The 17,839-nt window shown below is 45.0% G+C and overlaps 1 protein-coding gene across 4 annotated transcripts in view; it reads right to left on the bottom strand.

Moving 5' to 3' along the window:
* The window catches only part of CPNE4 (copine 4), a 320,303-nt gene that overhangs the window by 244,607 nt on the left and 57,857 nt on the right, over window positions 1-17,839 (bottom strand). Inside the window, exon 1 of one of the 4 annotated variants that reach the window (XM_055708201.1) lies at window positions 4,737-4,876. The exons of the other annotated variants lie outside the window; for them this stretch is intronic. The gene's annotated coding sequence lies outside the window, so the exon portion shown is untranslated. Of the gene's footprint in view, window positions 1-4,736; window positions 4,877-17,839 lie in introns of those variants that run through there. 4 annotated transcript variants of the gene reach the window in all.

Raw genomic sequence — 17,839 nt, 5'->3', positions numbered from 1 at the left:
GCCCGCTCCCTGTGGGAGCCAGCCAGGGTGCGCTGGCACCCGTGACACCAGGTCGCTTTGCCTTGCACAGGGATGCGGTGCAAAACTCATCTGAACCCCGCCGGGCAGCGTACCGCCCCGCCTCACCGCCGTGCCGCGCACCTCGGCGGCCTGGCTTCCCTCGAGGTTACCTCGCTGCTGTCCGTAAGCCAAGGCCAGCGGAACGCGGCCCCTCACTGCGTACACGAGGGCGCGCAGGCGGGCGATGTAGTTTACCCGAGGAGTGGATCGGCTAAGTTGGGATTAACGGCCCCACTCCGAAACCGGCCCGGATCCCCCGGGGAGGCGGCGGGACTCGGGCGCGCCCGCGCCCCGCACACCGCCGCCGCGCTCCGCCGGTCCTCGGGCGCCCCCTGGCGGCCCCGCGCCCGAAGGGGGCCTGGGGGCCAGCCCCGTTCCCCCCAGCGGCGTGCGGCCGGCCCCGTCTCCGCTGCCCTCAAATGAAGAGAGCGACATGCGGGCGGGCGGGACCGGGACCGCGGGTCCCCGCGAGCTGTCAAATTTACCAGCTACTCTAGCTTGTCAAATCGGCCTCACAGATTGCCACAAAAACGTTACTATCGGGCAAATCCCACAGTTTCTGCAAGCCACTGGTGGAACTCCCAAGGCAGTTTACTTGGATGCCCCCTTTATATGTATTTGGACGCCCCACTTTCTTAATGTAATCAACGGTAAGTAGAACAGTTACTGCAACAGTTTTCACCTGGTATTAGAGTATCAGAGAGAAAGGGAGAAATCCTGGTGAGATTTCCCAGCGAAGCCTGAACTAAGCCACTGGCAATGTTACGCTTCCCTTCTTGTCTGATAGCATGTATAATCCCACTCCTAATTCATTTTTGCTGTTCGGATGGTCTCCAAACACCTGCACTGAAATACGTAACAAAGACTGTACTCAGTTGCAGCAGACTTCGTAGGTATAGTATTTCTGCACGCTCACAGCTGTGATTCAGCAAAGCACTCAAGCTTATTCACCAAAACATTTGGCCATGTGTTAGTTTTTAAGCACGCACGTAGCTCCCCTTTTCTCGGCACAGCTTTTTCTAGGGCACAAATGCCACTTTCAAACTTAACCTTTCTTTGAGAATCAAGGCTGTTTAAGGACATGCACCCCACCTTGAAAAGTATGTTCCTAAGCCAGAGCTAAAGGCAACTTCACAGCTGTGTAGCGTCTGCAGCATAAAAGGTCAAGCAGAAGCAATCTAACACACTTCTTTTTGTTAATTTGCAGTAAACACAGAAACTACAATTGGCTCATTAGTGGTAAACACCATGAGGGTCTTCAGCTGCTCAAACCTGAGTTTACACAGAACAAATGCCTCTCACTGCCATCAGCTAGCATCAGTGGTGCATGCAACTGAACCAGCAAAGGACACTCCAGTTGCAACTGCCAGCAACAGCACAGCTCCTCAGGGAAGCACACCCTCTTACACAGAGGTTTTGCTGTCAGGCATCTTGGAAAAAGCTAAAACTGTTTAGCTACTCTTTAAAATTGTATGTTACAGTTTGTAAGAGCAAAAATGGACTTAAACTTTGAGTCATGAACACTTAAACCTCAAAGTTATCATTTTCACAGCAACCTCAGCACAGATCTTTGTAGACATGTATTCTTCATCCTCGAGTTAGAACTTCCTGCTTGCTTAAAGTCACCTTTCCGATGAAGTATGTACAGCGGATGATATTAAATTTTAGTTTGGATATTTATGTGAAGCGTTGCTGACTAATGGTTGCATCGGGAACCATAATGCTGACCACGGGCTATCTCACATTCAAATTCTCCACTCCAACACTCCATTAAGAGTGTGTTGTTTCTGCATGGAGTCTACTAGATAATTTTAAAACATTAAAATAACAAATCTAGGAAAAGGGAAGCTATGACAGCATAATCAAATACCAACATCTACAAAATATGCATGCAAAGACATAGAAAGCCATCTAACAGAAAATCACTTCATAAACTTTGAACATTGTAAGCCAACCACCGGATGCAATACCTAGAAATATCTTTATTTTATAGCATAATTCAAACGATCTATAGCAGACAAGGCAGACAATCCAGGTAGGATTGCCAGTCTAGACCTTCTCCCATCTGGCTTCAACTTCTTGCTCTTTCAGACTTCTCAAGTGACTCAGCAAGACACTTAGGAAAATATGAGGGATGTGGAGAGACAATCCTACCCCTATAAAGACAAATCAGCAATTACGATATTTCATTGCTAACTGCCATATAAATGCCTCCTGTAAACAGCACCGAACATGTAATACCACAATGTGTACTCCATTAGCTTTTCTGCTTATGGAGAGCTCCAAGCTTTGACATGCTGCTAAGAAGATAGTTTTTCTGTCCAAGGTACAAACATCCAATCTTAAGAGTACAATTACTTCATCGTACTCCACCTCACTTCAGTATTTTAAACTGGGGCTCATTTAAGCATCCTATTTTAGAAAAATCTCTCCCAAAAGATTAGGGGATGGACAGTTAGGCATGATAGCCCAGATACATAATGGCTACTGAGCTACACAAACCAATAAAGCTCTTTATATGCATATTAAAAAAATCTTTTTGAATGTTACCAACCGTTTGTCACTAAAGTTAAAAGTATTCAGGAAAGCAATTTGTGACAAAATCACAATTTAGTCACAAAAAACTCTAGCCCAGGAAAGCTGTTCAGCACATGCTTGAGTTTTTCCCATATACCTGTCCTTAAGGATATCTGGTACCCAAGCCACCAATGTGGCCATGAGGTTAACAGTACCAACACATGTCTCTACAGACACTGAATTTACATGCATGTATTCATACTGGATCATGGTCTTTGGGAACACCAGTACTGAAGTACTAACAGTTAGCTAACAGTTATGCTGGTATGCCCTAATTCAGAAACAATACCTGCTCTTTCATAACCAAATCAAATTGCTCCAAATACAGCAAACACACCTGCCCCACTAAAGATTATTTTAAGGCTATTTGAAACTTTCCAGTAATGTGCATTTGAACTCTACAGACCACAATACAGTGCCTTTTTCTTACTCAAAGAGCTAGACTGATGAGACTTTTGCCACCTGAAATTCCAAGGACCCAAGAACAAACTTGAGAAATGCCACCCCAAAGGAGTTCTCATCTGAAAGTAGGTACAACAAAAAAGTGTTGGGTTTTGGGGGTTTTTTTTGTTCCACTCTTCCCAAGCCTGGTCCTATATTGCTGCTATTTGAAGTGCAAGGAAGTTTCTATTTTATTTTACTTACTTTCGCACCTTAAAAAAAAAATAATTGACAGCAACTTTTGCAGTTGCAGCAACAAGAAAAGTTCCATGAACAACTGACTAGAATCCGTAACCCTGCTTACTAACAGGTATTTTAGGAACACAGAAAAAACAAAAACTACAATGACTGAATAGTCAGCTCATGCGTGGAAATGGCAACCTGCAAGCTTTTCTGGGTGCAACGCTCTGTTTTCTGTAATATTTCTGCATAATCATACCAGAAAGGATGCTCTTTAATGGAGAGACGACAATTACATGCATGCCTGTACATCTTCTGTTACAGCTGGGTCCCTGGTTCCTGGTTGGGACTTCTAAAGCTCAACTGCGACACAAGCAGTAGGGAATAAAACACATCCAGGAATGAAAACAGCTGATTTTACCTGGCACTGCCAGCAAAATACCTATGCATTTCTAGATTTCAATCAGTATCTTCAAAGGATGTCACTCATTTCTCTGTTTAACCAACAAGTTTGCTCTTCTTTTAAGGCAGATAAAACAGTTGTCCTGCTCCCTTAAGACATGTCAAGACTCCTTGAAGCGGTGCACCAAAACTAGTTTGACTCGAAAGTACTTCGACTGGACCAGTGAAAACAAGACCTAGATGCAAAGTTACCTAACGGAGCCCATACTGCACATCTACAGCCAGTTAGTTGTGTAACAAACCTCAGGACAATTTTACAGGTCTTAATCAGGCAAAACTCCCTGCTGATTTCCACGAGGGAGCTCTAATCAATCAGAAGCTGCAAGGACTGGATCCGGTTTTCTCCTTTGTAGTGAAAAGGTTTATTCTGAGCTACGAGAACGCCAGATTATATGAAGTCGGCAAGCCCGTAACGCTCGCTTTAATGGCATAAGGAATTTGCCCCGTTTAATCTACCGACCACAGAAATTAATCCCGTCGGCACTCTGCCTTTGGTAGCAAACGAACCGCAAACCCTAAACTGACATAAAATAACTTCACAAATAACGGAGCCGTTCTCCAGCTGCGACCCTCGTACGCCAGTTAAAAGACAAGACGGCGCGGGCGGCGGGAGATGCGCGGCTCTGCAAGTAAACTACATCACCTCTGGGTAAGCGGGGGAGCCCCGCGTCCCCGCCCGGGTTCCCCCTGAAGTTGCGCCGCTCCCGCGGCAGCCGGGGAGCTGCCGGCCGCAGCCGCTGGCGGGACGAGCGGGCACCCGCGACGCGTCCGCAAGCGGGCGGCGGCGCGGGGCTCCCCGGCTGCCGGTGTGCCCGCCGCCACGCCGAGACCGCGGCGGGAAGAGCCGGGCGGGCCGGCCGTGCCCGCTCCACGTGCGCCCCGCGCCAACGGCCGCCGCGCCCGGGTGAAGCCTCGCGCCGTAACCGACGCGCGCGGCCGGGGCGGCAGAGCCCCGCGCGCCCGTCCCGCCGCCACCCGCTCCCCAACTTCCCCTCAGGTTCGCCGCCCGCCCCTACCTGCCCGCCGGCGGCGAGCCCCCCGCGCCGGCTCCCTCTCGGCAGCTGGCAGGAGCGCCGTCCCTCCAGCAGGGCGAGCCCCATGTGAAGAGGAGCGAGGGAGCCCGGCGCCACCGCCGCCGCCGAGGGGAGGGGACGAGGGGAGGAGGCGGGCGCGCCCGCCCTGATGCGCCCGGCGCTCCCCCCGCGCGGTGCCGCCCCGGCCCCGGCGGTGCCGGAGCCGCGGAGCCCGCGGCAGCGCCCCCTGGGGGCCGCGGCGGGCGTGGAGCCTCCCTCGGCCGGCTCGTGCCCAGCCCCGCTCCCGTCGCCGGTGCCCGCCCAGCTGCCTTGGCCTCGGCGGCGCGGGGAGGCCGAGCCGCGGGGCTAGGGCGGGGCGGGTGCTGGAGCCGCTCCGCGCCTCTCTCGGGCGCATCTCCGCCCTCCCGGCCGGGAGCAGCCTGTTCTTCTCGGGGGCCGACCAGCAAACCTGATGGCCGGGCAGGAGCTGCGGTTCGCTGCGGCTGAGAAGCCCTGAGCGCGGCGTTAAGTCCAACCAGTATTTCCAGAAAGCCTTCTGGTTCAAGTTTAGCACCTGGTTAAATTCGGCCTGTAGCATGCACATGGCGGCAAGCAGCACAAATGCATCAGGGCCCGCAAGCCCATGGAGCAGCAGTGGCCTTGCAGGAGCGAGCAGGCTGGGCTGGTTGCTGAGGGGCCACCGCTCCTCCTGGCATCAGGGCTCTTGCTGATTCTGCAATGCCTCCCTAGATGACCTAACAGGGAGAAGGGATAGAATGGCCTCAGCTAAGCAGAAAAGAGTTCTTACAGTTAAAACACAGCACAAGGACCTGGGATATCAGGATTCACTCTTTGACTTTGCCCACCCATGGTGGCCATGCAGTACTTGATCTACCAAGCAGCTGTGGCGATGGCAAAGCGTGCTCCTGTGAAAAGCCTGGCTGGCTTCCCAGAAAACCTCAGATTACGAAGAGAACTGGATTTGCACTTGTCAGTTAAACACATGCCTAAATGTTTGTGGAATACAGCATCTTTGTGTCATAGCTTCCCATCTGTATAATCTAATTTCCACTCCCCACCTCACAAGAATCTGATGAAAAGAAGTTTATAGACGTCTCTGAGGCACACCGATTTGACAGTGATAGAGCTCCTGGAGCACAGCCACCGACAGAGAGATGCTGCAGTTGCATCCGTCCACCCCCAAATAGGCATAAAGATATATGCACAAAACATTTTGAAAAGAGAATATCTCCAGTGATGCAAATTTTCCAGGAAAGGAAAGGAGCGCAAAACAAGCAAATCAGTCTTATGCTGCGAATTTGACATCAGGTGTTTGCTGAGCCGGCAAATCCAGAGTACTGCTCCTGAGCACTGTGAGGTATGAAATAGAGAGCAGGCAACCAAACAAATTTGCTAGCCCATACCAGGAACACTCGTCACAAGACTTCCAAATTAAAAAGTATAACAACTGCTACTTGGGGTGTAGCTGAAATCTTCTGCCAGAAACCCCAGACTCTCTAATTAGAGACTTCAACATCATACTGCCACACGTTAGAAATACACACTGTAAACCTGGGTTTTTTCACAGTGCAGATAAAAAGCAGCATTTTACTGAGCATATTATGCAAAAATACTGCTAATCGGTAATTTGTTCACAGCACTAAAAGCAAAGATCAGTCATTCTATTTCTGCATCTACAGAAATAAACTTAATTTACTTTTATAGTACAGTGAGGTTTACACAAAACTCATTTAAATATCATTTACTGTAATAAACAGTATGATCTCCCTTGTCTTTTCTGCTTACCTCATCTCTGTTACTATTCTTGTAAAAGAAAAGTTGAGATTTTTTTCCCTTATGCACCTAGTGCATCATAGCATAACCACAGAACTAATCAAGCTCTCCAGAGAGCCAAGGTTTCCCTTAGTTTTACTTGGATCTCACAAATATTTTAGCTTAATAACAGCAGAACCATATTGTGCTGAAATATATTGGTGAAGCCACCAGGGAAAAAAATCTATGTATCAGTAGGTACTAGTGCTGTCCCAGAATAACTGTTGGGCAAGGCTGCTTGGTTCCTAGACTCTGCATGCTGTGTCATGGCTAGGAGCTGTGACAGCACACTGGATCTGCTTCCTGCTAGTGGGACACAGCCTCTCTGCACACCACGGTGTTGGATGTTCAGCTCCACTCTCTAGAAAACAGCAAGAAATCCAGGATGCCCTGCAGGAACGAGCGAGACCTCGCACATCCGTAGCTCTGGCAAGATTTTCACAAAAATGTATTTGTGGTCTAGCTGTAGACTGGTGCCTACCACTTAGGTAACCGATAGTAGGGACTGTGAGAGGAAGGAGCAGGATCCAGCCTCAATCTGCACTTAACTGAATCCTGATGAACACCAAGCGTGAGATTTCTGTTCTCTATCTTACGCTCCAGCCCTCAAATCATACATCCCATTCTGAGGCATGGATACAATAAGGGCCTTGAATATCACCTTTAGTTACATGTCCACACAGATAGATGCCTCGACGTTTCCTCTGCTTGCTAATATTACCTGCTAGTTTCCTGCTAGTATTGCTGAAGCACCCTTCACAGGGCACAGAACTGCTGAAAGTACCTGCGTCCTCCTGTGGGTGGCATCAGAATATCTTCAGTGGACCAAGTGTTGCTTGGGAAAGAAGCAGGAGGGAGAAGATACTCCTTGCCAACACCTAAGTATCATTGCAGTGCAGGTGCTGCTTTTGCTAAGAAGCTCCCATAAACCAGTAGATCCTTAAATTAAATGAATGATATAAAATAGTAAGAATTAGCACCGCTCCAGCAACTCTTTTAATTCTGATAAAGAAAGCTCTATCACACCTTGCGTCCACGCCCTCTACATGTTGCAGTTACCACAAGAGGAAGATGCAAATGTGTGATTAAACATCTCAGCTTCCACAGCTTCAGCAAAATCAGAACTTTATCACCACCAGGAGTAGTGTCACATCTTTTCATGTTGCCCTCAATGAGACAGTTACAAATTGATGAATATGAGTGAATCCCCACAGTCATCTGACAGGACACAGAAGTCTAAGTGCAAGCCAGGATATCAGAGGCTACAGATTTAAGATGTTCACTTGTAACCAGAGCAGGGTTGCTCTGTGTTTTTAAAATGTCATGTTACAACTGTCATGCTTGGGTTTGGTAGCTGTATAGATCAGGAAAGATCTTATTGCACTGAGATAAGTCAGTGCACACCCCGAAGCCAGTATGCACTTTCAAACACTCAAGTGCTAATGCGCAAAACTATATGGGTGTAACTACTGAGCAAATGACTATCTTACCTTCAGAGTATTACACAGCCAATATTTCTTAAGGCTAAGAAAGATAGGAATACAAAGCTCATTCTTGTGCTCATTTTAGAATACTTTTTTCAGAATTTCAGAGAGTACCTTGTACTGTTCAGTTGCCCATATGACTAAATTCCACAGCCTGACACCATAACCACAGCAAAGCTTAATCAGCATACGCCCAGAAACCATGACTGGTTGTAAATGGGGGAAAACAGGACCTTCAAAAACACATCAGGAAAAGCATTTGTGTTGGGGTTTTTTTCCTTTTATTTTCTTCCCCTTCTTTAAAAGCATTTTAACTGATAAAAGTTGGTGTTTGTTGGCTTTGCAAGTGCTGGTCTGCTCACTGAACATTTACACCAGACTCTTCTACCAGATGTGTACAAGATTTTGCTTAGGAACTTCATTGACACTGTTGCTTGCAAAAGGCCTGGACTAATTGCATTTGAGACCAAATCCTTGATCTCCACAATGACTAGTGAGGTAAAATCCCTTTGTTTTAAAGTTTATATATGTGAGAGAAGGCTGAGGTTAAAATCATCCACCTTCTGAAAACTAGGTTCTTTCAGGGTGTTTCCAGGATCAGAAATCACATATGCTGCCCTAAAACTCACCTCTGATCTATGCTAATACAGGATCAATTCCAGTTTTCCATTTCCTCCCATGAATTTATTCCTAACAGTTATTACACAAAAAAAAGCAAGATTGGTTCTCCTGAGATTATGATTCTGTATGTACCATAGTCATTGTGAGTAGGTGGCACAGACTAAGGGTTTTTATCTTGTCAGCAGTGTTGCTGTTCTTAGTTTTCTACGCGGTCCTTGTGTGTGTCATAGGCACAATAGATACACATTGGCAGCTTTGATAGTATCAGAAAGGAGCTGATCTCCCAGTACAGGAAATCACCCTAAAACTCTCATTGTATTGGCGGCAGAATTTTAACCAACAGTTCCCAAGAGCCTCCACCAGCACATCATTGCCTTTAGATGGCTCAGAGCTACTAAACATTAGAGAAAATGAAAATGACATGGGAATTATAAAAAAGAAAAAAAAGCAATAGTGAGTGGGGTTACAGCTATAGCTTGGGACCCAACAGTTTTACAAATCAACCAGGTGATCTTGTGATGCGTGGCAGTACCTGAACCCTTATACTGGACTCTCTTGGCTTCAATCCTTAATCACTCTGGAGTCCCTTAGCATAGTTTTGTGTCACCAAATAGCCATAAAGCTGATGCTATTGCTCTGTGTAGGACGTAATACTGAGTAATGTGAAAGAGGAGAAGGTACACATTAGCTTGAAGGCAGGCACTATGCTTTCTAGCAAAGCTCCTTTGGCCCTGCTAAGACATATCATCTCTTGCTGCCTGCCACTGCTGCATTACAGTCATTCATGCCATAGCAAGAATGACATGGAGTCTGAGTAGTGCCCAGCAGCTCCCAGGAGACAAAAGTTATCCCAAGCAAGACAATGACAAGCAATAACTGATTCAGAAATTACTGCCACTGACTTAGCAAGATCATATTATCTTCAGTTCCACCTGCTGAGCTATCCAACATCTCTGGAAAGTGACATCAAGTGAAAGAATTGGAAAAAGACAAAGATATCTTTGTTTCTCTAATAAAGGTTCCTGTTGAAGAAAACTATTGAAAAAGCAAGATAATCAAAGTAATAAGGGTTGAAAATTCTAAGGTACACAAAATCGCTTCAGCTTTTCCTGCCCAGCTTGCTAAGGGGTCCCCAAGCCATTTTGCCATGGATGGTAGTGTCGGCATCCCTATTGTACAATCTCACAAAGCCAGCCCTGCCTGGACATCAAGTCAATCAACACAGAATAAAAATAATCCTTCCTCTAGATAAAAAATATTTGTCACTGCCCAAAATTTAGCAAAGGAAAATTTAATCCTCCCTCATACTCCCCAGAAAACTCACAGGGGTTTTCTTGTGGCTACAGTGACAGTGGCCATCAGTGATGCCAGAGACATGTCCCATCTTGTAGCAATGCAATTCAGCTGCAACTGTAAGCGGACTGAAACGTAGAGCTTCCACCTGTGGATTTTAGGTCTTTAGTTCTGCTGATTTCAGTACATGCCTGTGTGATTCTGGCCTGAAGGCTTATTTATGAAGAACCATATAGGTCAGCAGAGATCAGCGTAAGCAGTTTTTATCAACTTGCAGAACTTGTGGCCACTGACACTGTAGCCACAAGAAAACTCCCTATATAGGTATATAGCTTCTCTATAAGCTCTGTAACCATATTCAAAAGACATTCAGCTACAGTTACTTTAATTTCATGCTAATTAGGTATTACAGAAATTAAGTTCACAATGTTAAGGTCAGGGCACTACTGCAGGTCCCACTAGTACCACACTCCCTACATTTCATGAGTCTCTGTGTTGTCAGATAAGTAGTTAGAAGAGGCTGTGCCTCTCTGCCACTACAGAATCACTATTTTGGCTCCATTTACCCCTATACACATCTTCAAGCCCCATACAAGCAGCCAGTATGGCCTTTCACTGGCCAATGGACTGGTGATGCAAGACCTACCCAACACGTAGGATGCTGTCATGGCATCTGGCAGCACCACAAACAGGCATTGGTCAGGGTATCATAGCCATACTGCCTTCCATATGGTGACAAGGGGTGCAGGAGGCAAGATAACAGTGCCTATACTATAAAGAAGCTGTTCGCAACCTTTTTTGTTATATCTGCACTTAATGTGGGTGAATTTAAAAGACAGTTAAAAATGTAAACAAGCTATATGAAGATCATGGAAAAGTGAAGGCAGATCACAGCATCTAGACAGAGGGATATTGGTTTAAAGTGGCATTGTGTTATTCAATAAAGTTTTCCTTATAGCAATGGTGGAACTGAGAGGAATTACAGTAGGCCTCATCTAATATACTTTGGTGATCATTTGGCAAGGATATGCTAATATAACAATACTTTTTCTCTTACCAGCCTCTTCTGTGTTTTGGCAGCCCGTATATTTTTTTTGTGCCCCCTCCACTGCCCCCAGAGAAAACCAGAGAATGAGGAAATGTCACAGCCTAAAACAAGCTGAGAATAACCCATCCATCATAGCCTTTTTTCTGAATGAAACATGACATTCCACCTAAAAATAAAGGCTCCATTTGACTGCATTTTGTTCATCCACTAGTTAAGACAGGGTAAAGGTTACGCCTCATACAACACTTTGTCCACACTATTGCCCAAATGTGTTCGGTCATTTGCCATTCTGGCTGCTTCTTGGCAGATTTTTAGCTACTGTGTAGCATGTGCATTTCTATCGCTCTGTCAAACAGCCATTGATTATGCCAGCCTCATGCTATTTTCCTTGGAAAACTCCAAGGCTTGTTTAACAATAAGTGCCTGTTGCTTTCTCTCAACAATTGGCTGAGAGAAAAAGCATCTTTTGTTAGAAATAATGGTTTGCTTAAAAACACCCAGCTCCCTTTGTGCTTAAGTTTCATACACAGCAGGAGGCTATCTCAGTGTATCAGTAATAAAAAGTCTCTACCGTCAGGGTCAGAGGTGTTTCTTTACAAGGTACCATGGTTCCTGGCAACACTTAGAGCCCTGATATCATAGAAGATATTCAATACCCCATATTCCCTGTAACCTACAGATGGTAATTTGTAATGTTTTTTACAAGAATATGAATAAGGAGCTACTGTACCAAACTGGAATTTACCAATAAAAGTACATTCAGAGCTTTTAAATATCTTATCTTCACCATTTAAAGGTGTAGTTAAGCCAATTCTCTATAATAAGGTAGTAGTCTGTGAAGGTAAAATCAGTTTTTCAGTGTCAGAACAGAAACCTCCTCTTACACATATACTCCAGACAAGAAACAGAGGAAAAGTGCAAGTTCAGTGTCTTCTGATGCAAAGCTTCTGATCACCCCTTCCCAGTCCAGTTCAGCACTGGTGTGCTAAACTCCCATGAACAACCAAATAGTTACAACTCACCTATAGGTTTTGAGCATAGAAAAGTACTTACTATTAAGAAGCTGCTCCTTATTCAAGAAAAGCATAAGCTTTACAGTTGGAAGTGTACAGTTATCCCAGTGAACATTTCAGACAATCTAGCAATCTAGATTGGGATGACCCCTGGACTTTCACAAGAGAGGCATAGAATTACCCCCAAAATGCCTGTGTACACAACGTTTTTAACATTTGGTTAGGGAGAGCTATAGCAAGGACAGGGTGAGGAAGATGTCAGATGTAAACAGTTGCCTGAGCCACTCTGCCAGCTTTTGTGGGTAGTGCTAAGACAAAGACTTCCCACAGTGGCAAGGGTAGAAGAGGTCTTCTGGGGTGATGAAAATATATGCTAAAAGCATTTTACACAAAAGGATACATTAAATGTGTTCTTTGCAATCATTTTAACTAATACCATCCGAAGCAGGATGCTATTTTCTCTCTTACCGCTTCTGCTAGCGACAGGAGAAGTGTTTTAGATAAGTGTGAGTGATGGAACTTCAAACAGAAAATAAAAATATGCCAAGTGAAACTAGAATAAGGTAACCCTTACAGGGAGATTCTTGTCCTGTAAGATTACAAGGGTGTTCTGCAGAATTTAGCAGGGATCAGTCACAACAAATCACATGACAAGACAAGGGCTTAAAAAAACCCACCCACTATATTTGTAACCACACTCTTCAGAACTTACGACTATTTAAAAATCTAGTTGTTTAGAAGGAGTGCAGCTTTTCATACAGCACAGCAAATCCCAACCCCTATCTGACAAGACTAGGAAGAAATTGTGCCTGTGTACAGGTTACTCTAGATTAATCACCTGCCCACCGAGGCAACATTGCCATTCACAAAGGTAAGATGTCAGAACAAGATGAAGCATGGGTCTGATTCAGCATGAAACTTCTTACATGCTGCTGCTTTAGGTTTTCCCCAAAGTGCTGACTTTTATCCTACCCGAATTTAGTTCATACAAAAGTATAAAAAAAAAAAAAAAAAACCAAAGGAAGAAAGAAAGATTGTCACCCTTCTTTCTTTAGGCTGCTGTGTGTGCATGTGTTTTTTCAGCCTGTGACAGGGCTTCCAAAAATGGGGTCTGTGATGTTCCAATGTTTCAGTCATTTTGCATCATAAATAAAAGGAGTGAGGAATCCTTAGATTTCCTACAGGAAGACTTTCCTTTGTAGTGTGGCTAACACTGCTGAGCTGATATTTTTCTGCATAATTGCTGAAGATGGAGGCCAAGGGCACTAAGATTTAATGAGAAAGGTTATCTCCTGGTGTGTCCCTTTTCAACGGCTTCTTTTTTCTTTTCTTTTCCTTTTTTTTTTTTGCAAGTTAACAAAATATTTCCAAGAGTCTACCGTGATGCACCTGAACTGTTACCTGTGAAGAAGACATTCAACCATCTACTAAAGCATTTTTATATAGCACCTTGCTTAAGTCAGAAATGTTAGCTGAGGTAGTAATTCATGACCAAAGGGAAAGGACGCATGTGCGCATCTGTGCCTCAGAGCAGTTCTATGCAGGAAGCCAATGGGAAAATTAGAAACTCATTGGTTTATCCTTTCTAAGCTTCTTTTTTATCTTCTCTGTACAGGTCCTGCCTTTTTTCATTGATCTTACCTCTGGCCCATCATCTGGGATTCCATTTTTTTCTCTCCTCTTTCCTCATCCCCAATTTACTGACTCTTCTTTTCTAGCTCTATTTCACTAACCTCAGGTTTGGGTTTATTTTCCTTTCCAAACAATATTTAGGACTACAAACATTATCATTAATGACAAATGTTATCATTTTATTAATAATCTTTCATTATGCATCTTCTATACTGCTGAAGTCAATTAGGAAAATAATTATCTTCCTGTGTCTGAGCAGCAAATTGGCTTAACTCCAGAAAAAGGTGTTCCCCAGAAAGGCTTCCCACTGAAATGTAGCTTATGACATACAGTAGCCTGAATGCTATGGATCCTATTTACTGAGCCCTAGCTAGCCACAGTCTATTTCCCATAGCAAATTCATCAGTGATGAATCACTCAGTCCAGCAGCTCCTGTCAAAAGATTTGCACTTTCTTACTGGAGGGAAGCCTACATCATGTTACCCACAGACTCCCCTCAAGGGTCATCATTAGCTAAGAAAGAGCTTATTATTTCTTATATGCCATACTCTAGCCAAATGCAAATCAGCTACTGAAGTCTTTCTTGGTCCTTGGAGGCCATCCAAACCACCAGCCCTGACTGCCCCTGCCTAGCCTCCCTGGGGCTCTCCTCACCCTGCCCACTGTCCCAGCATCCCCAGGAGCACCAGATCCTGCCCCAGAAATGATGCAGCAAGGCCAGCCTCCAGTGTCCTACAGCCCTGCCTGGTCTGGCTATGGACCCCACTGACCTGGGTCCACATCCCGTCCCATCCCTGTCCACAGTGAGGTGTCTGATGCCCAGGGGTGGGGCTGACCTACTCTTCACTGGGATGGTGTGATGGGCCCTGGCTGCCCTGCAAAGTTCTTTTGAGTCCCGGTCTGTTAGGGAATAGCTGGCCCTTGCAGCACCCTGACAGTAATCACTATAAAACCTGTACATGTGAGACTCATTGGAAGAGTTGGTAACATGGATACTGACAGCTAAACAAAAAATCCCATTTCTGAGCATGAAGAACAAGAGATTCTCCTCCCAGAGAGGAGTGAGTGAAGTATTTGCCACAGCTATGAACAGAAATTAGTATGGATCACAAGGAAGAAATAAAGGGGACCAACTGAATAGGATAACAGCAGCATGAAGACATTGCAGCCATCATCCCTCCTCTTGCTCTCATTTGGTCCACTTTTTATTCTGGACTGCATCCAGTGAGCTTCCCTCCCAGTTCTGTAAAGTCCACATTTCCTAGCTGAAAGGACAATAGGACCTGCCATATAGAGGTCTCTGTAAGAGCCCTATAAAGTCACACAGAATCAGATTAGCCACAATTCAGTGTCTGTACAAAAGCAAATATTCAAACATTGTTTGCTGCATCTGACCACAGCCCAGACCACTGTCTGTCTTGATTCATCCATGGACTTGCCCATCAGCTGGAACACACCCTCTGCCCATGTGAGGGGAAGAGCACATCCATCACACCAGCCACTTGTCTGATATAGCCCTCACCCTGGCCAACCGTGGTGGCAAGGACCCTCAGGACTTCAGAGTCTGACCAACAACCAACACAAGCCATTTACACAGGAGATCCTAGGCTCTGCTCATGATTGTGTGAAACCAGTGGGCAGCACATTCCTAACTTGGCTCAAGCTCTCCTCCCCAGGCCATCCACCTTCTGCTTTCTTTTCTGTGATTCTTCCCAAGAGAGTGGAGTTTCAGAGTCTTTCACCTCCAGTGTGCCATCCATCAGTCACATTCCCAGATGTACTTTTTCATCTTCTTTCCATCCCCATGCCTGCTGCTCTGCTAACGGAAGTCCTTTTCTATCAGCATTACCCAGCATATTGTGAAAGGTAAGCCTTTCGTCTCCCTGATGGGGCTACCCCCCACAGCTTTCCATCGAAGTGGGCTCTTCTCTCTGTACAGCCCCCATCATGGCTGGAGAGTGCACATCAATTAGGATGGCGGCAGGCAAGTACTTACCACCTCTGAATCAAACAATTTTCGCTGTTGCTTTCAAGTTTTATTAATGTTTATTAATTCCTGTTGATATCTTGCCAAAGGCATTTTTGGAGAATGGCAAAATAATTAGAAGATACCCATGCTCTTTTTCCCCCTCCCTCCTGGATGCTGCACAAATTGTTTATTAAGGGGAAGACTAATTCATTATCCACAGATAGTTCATAACCGAAATATACTGCCACCTGCACACATCTATTTCTGGTAGCCTATTGAAGTATTCTGCCTCATAAAGTCCTTCAGTTCTGAAGCATGACAACAGAAAATTGCTGTGGAAACCTGAGGACAGAGGATGACTAACCTCTAACTCCAGTACTCGGAAAGGTGACAAGTCTGCATTTAATTTTATTTACCAGCTACAGCACAGCAAGAGAAGTGTTTACTCCCTTCAGTCCGGAGTTGCCACTAAGACAATAACAGCAGCTGCACTAAGACAGCTCTTTCCAGTTCTAAAGCACTTTGCATCTATTAACGCTTTGAGCCCAACAACTCCTTGAAAAAGGATAACAAAACAAAGAAAACTGAAGCAACTTGCCATTGAGAAATCACCCAAGCTACAATTACCTCTCAGAAGCATAAGATGTGTCCACACCTGTGTCTCCACAGTCTGCCAGTTTCTCAAATAATACTGCATTTATTGTCTTTATCCTCACCCACATAGATAGACACCTCATCTGCAAGCAAAAAAAGATAATTTGGTTCTAACAAGGAATCTGGAAAAAAAAACTCCTCAAGAAACAAAGATGCAGCCAAGTAGTAAGGGAAGAAAACACATAAGTGAGTATGAAGAACAAAGCCAAGACTCTACCCCCACAGTCTGTAGTTGTCAAAATGGACAGGTGTCTACCACTCCATCACACAGACATTTTAAAAATGCACTCTGCAGATGGGGGCTGGCATGTAGATCCCAAGCTGATTTTGAAATATCCTTACTTTTATATTTGTTTGACCACTAAACAAAGGTATTAACCTATCTGTAAAACACAAACCTGAATATAGAAAACATTTCCTGTTCTCAGTGCTACAGAAACCTACATAGGAAACCCTCATGACTGTATTTTAACCCTAAATATGCTGTAGGAGGACTCAGTGTATAGCTCATAGACAAATTTCTGGTGTAGAAGGTAACAAGTCTCCCATCTCCTCACATGACATCAGAGAATGACCTGCTAGTCCTTCCTGGCTGAATTTACACACTGACAGTGTCATTCTCATAGATCTGTCCTGATAAAAGTGGATTGCACTTTATTGCACATTATGATCCTACCAGAGCATGCCTAACTGGTGAAACTGAGGGGCAGAAGGATAGCTACCTCAGGATAATTACCTCTGTGTACAGTACACTCCAGAGCAAATATAACATTTTTCAAAACCATTATGTCTCTCCGTCTAAAAGGAAATAGGTATTCTGAAATACTGTAACTTATTCTGTGGCGGAGGGTTCACATGGAGAAGTATTCCAGTGCTACTATAAAGGAATAGTTTACACCAGTTCTGCAAAGTAAGTCTTAAGCCTTCTGTAAATTCATCATGCAGTTGTGCAAAAAGAAAGTGAACTTAGGATATTGTCAGTGAGTGGAAGACCTTTCACATCACCTCTTTGGCACAAAAGCAACTGTAGTAGTTTAACTCCAGCTGTCAACCAAGCACCATGCAGCTGCTCACCCACTCCCGCCACAGCGGGATACGGGAGAGAATCGGAAGAGTAGAAGTGAGAAAACTCATGAGCTAACATAAAGACAGCTTAATAGGAAAAGCAAAAGCCGCGCATGCTAGCAAAGCAAAACAAGGAATTCATTCACTGCTTCCCATTGGCAGGCAGGTGTTCGTTCAGCCATCTCCAGGAAAGCAGGGCTCCATCACGCCTAACAGTTACTCAGGAAGATAAATGCCATCACTTTGAATGTCCCCTCCTTCCTCCTTCTTCCACTAACTTATATATACTCAGCACGATGTCATATGGTATGGGATATTCCCCTGGCTAGCCTGGGTCAGCCATCCCAGCTGTGTCCCATCCCCAAGCCCCTGTGCCCCTCTAGCCTTCTCACTGGCAGAAACTGAAAAGTCCTTGACCTCATAAAAACACTACCTAGCAACAACCAAAACCATCACTGTGTTATCAACACTGTTCTCACACCAAATCCAAAACA

The sequence above is a fragment of the Falco cherrug genome, chromosome 4 (assembly GCF_023634085.1).
Source record: "Falco cherrug isolate bFalChe1 chromosome 4, bFalChe1.pri, whole genome shotgun sequence".
In the NCBI taxonomy this organism is placed as follows: domain Eukaryota; kingdom Metazoa; phylum Chordata; class Aves; order Falconiformes; family Falconidae; genus Falco; species Falco cherrug.
This window is presented reverse-complemented; position numbering and strand designations above follow the sequence as displayed.